The sequence below is a fragment of the Cyprinus carpio genome, unplaced genomic scaffold (genome assembly GCF_018340385.1).
Source record: "Cyprinus carpio isolate SPL01 unplaced genomic scaffold, ASM1834038v1 S000006617, whole genome shotgun sequence".
NCBI classification, from domain to species: Eukaryota; Metazoa; Chordata; class Actinopteri; order Cypriniformes; family Cyprinidae; genus Cyprinus; species Cyprinus carpio.
The window spans coordinates 1,132,123-1,137,781 of NW_024879255.1; the positions used below are offsets into that span (position 1 = coordinate 1,132,123).

The 5,659-nt window shown below is 34.1% G+C and overlaps 1 long non-coding RNA gene across 1 annotated transcript; it reads right to left on the bottom strand.

Annotated features, from left to right (window-relative positions):
* Positions 1-4,162: 4,162 nt before the first annotated feature.
* LOC122144221 lies at positions 4,163-5,048 on the bottom strand. The gene is made up of 3 exons (XR_006159617.1): positions 4,932-5,048; positions 4,606-4,662; positions 4,163-4,356 (listed from the first exon to the last, which is right to left on the bottom strand). It is a non-coding gene; the product is annotated as an uncharacterized LOC122144221 (long non-coding RNA).
* Positions 5,049-5,659: the final 611 nt, after the last annotated feature.

Consider the following 5,659-nt stretch of genomic DNA (forward strand, 5'->3'; position numbering starts at 1 on the left):
ATGCTGGAATAGACAGCACTTTTACAACCAGAGAGTAAAGCTGTGGGAATCTCTCCCTGTTTGCCTCTTTGCTGAAATGCTTGCATCCTTAGCTGAGTGGCTCAGGTGCTTGTGGGCTCGATAGCGAGCTAGAAGTTGTTGGCACACCTCATCACCTCCAGAATGCAGCATGTCTCCATCTGCTGTGGCCTCAACTTCTGCAGTCAAAGTATCTGAAAAAAATATGAACCATGCACAAATACACACGTTAAAATGCATTTGGATTTAGGGACCTAAGGACCATTATTGTATGCCTACTGCATATTTTTATGTTCTGCAGTATACAGAGTATATAGTAGACAAATAAGTTTGCTTCAGAATAAAATGCAGACAAATCATTTTTAGGTTATTAAAGCAAATAAAATTAATTACCTATAAGTGTTCTTTTCAGATCCTCTCTGAATTTCGTCACCGAATCTGGACTCTCATTGTTGGTTACATCTAGATCAACCCAGTTCAGGCCAAACTGAGGATCAAGCATTGTTGCCAAGAAATAGACATTATGGTTGAACTGGTCCTCTTTCCCATTTTGCTCAACCATTTTGGTTCTCACAAAGATCCCAGAGAATCTCTTTAAAAGTGATTGCCGAAGGGCTGTGGCCAGTGGCCGGCAATGACTTTGTGACTCTGATATTTGGAGCAGATGAGTGTTTAAATCAAGTACAGTGGGGACCACCATACTAATAGTGACCATTTTCTCACCCTCTGTAAGGTCTGTTGCTTCCGCAAAAGGAAAGAGAACAGAACATAAATCCTTCAGTTGATTCCATTCACGAACTGAAAAAAGAACATGTTGAAAGTCTGAACTGCAAATTTGTGTGAGATCCCTATGGTCAAGTGCTGTAAGGGCCTGTAGCTGCTTGAATGTACTGTTCCAGCATGTGGATGTAGCTGCAGGAATTGATCTATCTGTCCCAAATGTAGCCGCAAATCGTTCTTTAAATGTAATACTTGTGTGAAGTAATGAGGTTAATTTTAACATTTTGGCAAGTGCTGAAGAAAAGGCCTTGGCTTCTTTCATTCCATCATGTACAACTAATTGCAGAGAATGTGCAAAACATGACAGCCTTTGTCTTGTTCTCACCATGATAGTCTCCTCTTCCCAGGTCACATCCTCCCAAAGACTCTCATCATCTAAGTTTTCCTCTTCTGCATCACTGCGATCACTGTGCTGCTCGTCCTGTGGTAGCTTGACTTTGAATGCACACGTCATATTGGCTGCATTATCAGTAATAATGTACCTGACTTTACTTGCTATGTTATATTCATCAGTGATCTCGTCAAATGCCATGGCTATGTTGTCTCCACTGTGTCTGCCACAAAACCTCCTACAGTCTAAAAGAAAGGACTCCAGCTGATTTCCATCTTGGTTTAATCCATGGGCTGTAACACCAAAGGACCGCATGGTTCGATCAGACCATACATCAGCAGTTATGGACACAGATGATTGGGTCTGGGAGTTTTCCTTTTAATTGAAATCTTTCACCTGATCAACCAACAAAGGAATGTGTTTTTCAGTGATTGTTTTTCTTGCAATGGGAGTGTATTTGCTGTCCATTACTTTCAGGAAATGCCTGAAATGCTTTTTTTTCAACAATTGACAGAGATAAAGTGCAGCCAATGAGGAGATCCTTAATGATGTCATTATGAATTTCTTGTTGTCTTAGAGAACTTGCGTCATAAAGTTGCAATGCTTGTTTGGTCAGTTCTGGTCTTGCAAATCCTGCAATGCTGGGCTGTGCAGCATCTGTGTGTTTGGTTGCTGCTGCTGTCCTTGGTTACTCCTCTTATTCTGGGAAAAAAAAGAGAAAATTTTAACAATACTTGCTAATTCAAAAACAGAAGGTACATGCAAAACAAAGGTCAAGTCAAGTCATCTTTATTTATATAGCGCTTTAAACAAAAAAGATTGCGTCAAAGCAACTGAACAACATTAATTAGGAAAACAGTGTCAATAATGCAAAAAAAAAAGGTATTTGTCTAATGTGCCTAAAAGATTTTTTTTTTTGCAAAGTTTTGTTTAAGCTATTTTACTAGTTATTGCAATTTAGATCACATTAAGTAATTGATAGAAAATAATTACATTACATTAAGAGCAAATCATTTTAAATTTAAAAGGACTATATTTACAGTCCCTGCATTTCTGTGGTGATATGTTAATTTCCTTACTAAAATGTAAAAAACAAATCTCAATCAGCAGGGTTTATATTATTTCCCACATTAAGAATTACATTTAACATTTTGTAAAATTAAAGACTGGAATCACCAAATGCTAATGTTTAGGGGTGGGCGATACTAAAATCTTATTTCACGATAATTGTTTTCTCAAGTAGGTCCAAATAGTAATTCAATTAAGAATAAATACTACTGTAATTAAGTGACGTGACATACACAGCCAAGCATGGTGACCCATACTTGGAATTTCGTGCTCTGCTTTTAACCCATCCAAAGTGCATACACACAGCATTGAACACACACTCGGAGCAGTGGGCAGCCATTTATGCTGCAGCACCCGGGGAGCAGTTGGGGGTTCGGTGCCTTGCTCAAGGACATCTCAGTCGTGGTATTGAAGGTGGAGAGAGCGCTGTACATTCACTCCCCCCACCAACAATTCCTGCCGGCCCGAGACTCGAACTCGCAACCCTTGGGTTGTAAGTCCAACACTCTGACCGTTAGGCCACGACTTCCCCATTTTACATTAAATAAGGCAATTAAATGTAAAATAAAACATACTTCACTGTATGACATGCACATTGATTCTCATTACATTTAAAAAAGTTAGTTCCCAGCTAACAAAAATGAGTTGTCAGAACGTTTTACTAACATTTCCCTAGAGTTATGAAAATGTTATTTCGGAATGTTTTGTACACGTTGAGAACGGCAAGTTTTTTTTAATGTATTAAGAACATTTTTGGGGGGTTTCTGCGAACGTTACAGGAACATTCCATCCTACCATTTTTTAAAAACGTGACGAAAACTTCATTACTGAATGTTCTTTAAATGTTTAAAATTGGCATTTTTTAATGTATTAAGAACGTTTTTTCTAGGTTTATGTGAACGTTATATAAACATTCCATTCTATCATCTTGAAAACGTTATGAAAATGTTATTAGTGAATGTTCCTTAAATGTTTGAAATGTGAATTTTTTTAATGTATTAGGAACGTTTTTTCTTGGTTTATGTGAACGTTATAGAAACATTCCATTCTATCATCTTGAAAACGTTATGAAAATGTTATTAGTGAGTGTTCGTTAAATGTTTGAAATTTGCATTTTTTTTTATGTATTAGGAACGTTTTTCTTGGTTTATGTGACCATTATAGAAACATTTCATTCTATCATCTTGAAAACCGACACTGCCACATCCGAGCCGGAATCGGCCTGACACTGAAATGTACAGCGCCCTGGGCGTGGCCCAGATTCATTTTTAATATCTTCTTTACTGTTCACTAATCTTTTATTTAAAATTGATACGCTGCCAAAATGTTTACTTACCGCTAACCCTAACTCATCTCATTATGATAAATGCATTTTAAAAGTAAAGGACTCACTGGATTAAGTTGGCATGAGAACAATTTATTTACATGCAATTACAGCAAAAAAAAAAAAAAAAAAAAAAAAAAAAAAAAAATTATACATAAAGTTTATATAAATATAAAAAACATAACATTTAACTAAATTACCCTTACATTTATTTATACTTACGTATAAATAATTTAACACGTATAAACAATAAACACAGGTGATACTTCACAATTTACAATAAGGTTTGTAACATTAGTTACCTACCCAACATGAACTAACATGACAAATATTTAACATTAACCTTAGTTAACTGTAGTTAATATATTAACCTAGTTAATTTCAACATTTACTAATACATTGTTAAGAACAAAAGTTGTGCCTGTTGACATTATTTAAGGGATCAGAGCTAACATGAACTAACAAAGAACAGGTGTATCAAAGATTAATGCAAATTGTAACAAATGTATTGCTCATTATTTAATGTTAATTTCAACATTTACTAATGTTAACTAATGATACCTTATTGTAAAGATACACCAAAACTTAGTGTTTTGAATAACACATTAGTAAATGGCAGAGTTTTAAAATCAAAACCATTTTGTACTTTTTATTTATTTATCTAATCATTTACTATTACTATTACCATGGATCATTTCTGAGTAAAACAATGGGTACTTTTCCTCGGTTGTTGACCATATTCAAATTACTCAGGATTTATGGTTGTTGTGGTGTAACATGTCTTTCCACATCTTAATCCGGTGACATCTTTGTTTGGGAGCTTTTATTTCTGCACCTGTAAAGAGCAAATAATATACAAGTATCTATTAGTAAAGGTCTAAAGTAATGCATCATTGTGAACTACATTAAATGTATGTTGTATCAATGTACCTGTTATTTGACAGACTATTTACAGCACTAACTGCAGTGACAGCACAATAAGTGGCTGTGCCCAGCGTGATTAATATTTAGTGTGCAGCATGCTAATTAAAGAGAGTTCACCCAAAAAATGAAAATCATTTAGTCCCCTTCATACGGTCCATACCTGACAAACTTGTTGGGTTTGATTACCAGCATTCTTCAAAGTATCTTCTTTTGAGTTCTGCAGAAAAACAAAAGTAAGAGGTTTGGTAAAACGTAAAAGACAGAATTCTGATTAACTATACATTGAAGTAAATTAATAAACACTTTTCACCAGTCATCGCTATGCAGAAAAATAAAAGTAAACCATGCAATAAAATGCTTGAAAAATACACATTCAATAGATCCAAAGCTTGCTTTTGATCAGGTATCTTCAATTAATATTCCATGCAGTTACTGCAAAAATTAACACGGTGAAATGGTCAATGCAAACATTTTACTTGAACTTACTTTCTCATTGTCTCTAATGCTCCTTGCTAGTTCAGTCAGAAGTATAATAAATATGATTTCACTGTCTTGGACTCCAACCACTGCTCAGCGTTCACAGGTGTCTGAGTAATGTCTGCCAAAACAACACCCCAAAAACTACACTAATAGGGCTGGGCGATATGGAGCAAAAAATATATCTCGATATATTTTGCTATATCTCGATATACGATATATATCTCGATATCTTTACAGCAAAAATAACCCCCCAAAAACTACTGTAAAAACAAATATGCCAAATATTATATATATTAAATATTATATATATATATATATATATATATATTAAATATTATATATATATAATATTAGGGCCCTATGAAATGTTTTATTTTTTTCTTCACCATATGTTTTATTGTTACCTAATTCTGTGTTTAAGCAAGTGTAATTATTTAAATGCATAAAAACAACTTAATTTGTTAAATTTTTTTCTTAAAATAGCCTTATGTGAAATGTTTTTTCCCCTCTGAAATTCTGTGTATTCACATTTTTCTGGTTATCAGATGAAGGCATAAAACATTCATTTAATTTATCTTTTAATTATTGAAAATTAAGCAAACTTTATTTTTTGGTAAACAAAGGGGATTTATTTACTATTAAAAATAATACATGGAAGAAATGTTGTGTGATTATTCCTTAAATAATGTTTGTTTCATTTTAATATTAGTAGTAGTAGTAGTAGGCTATGTACA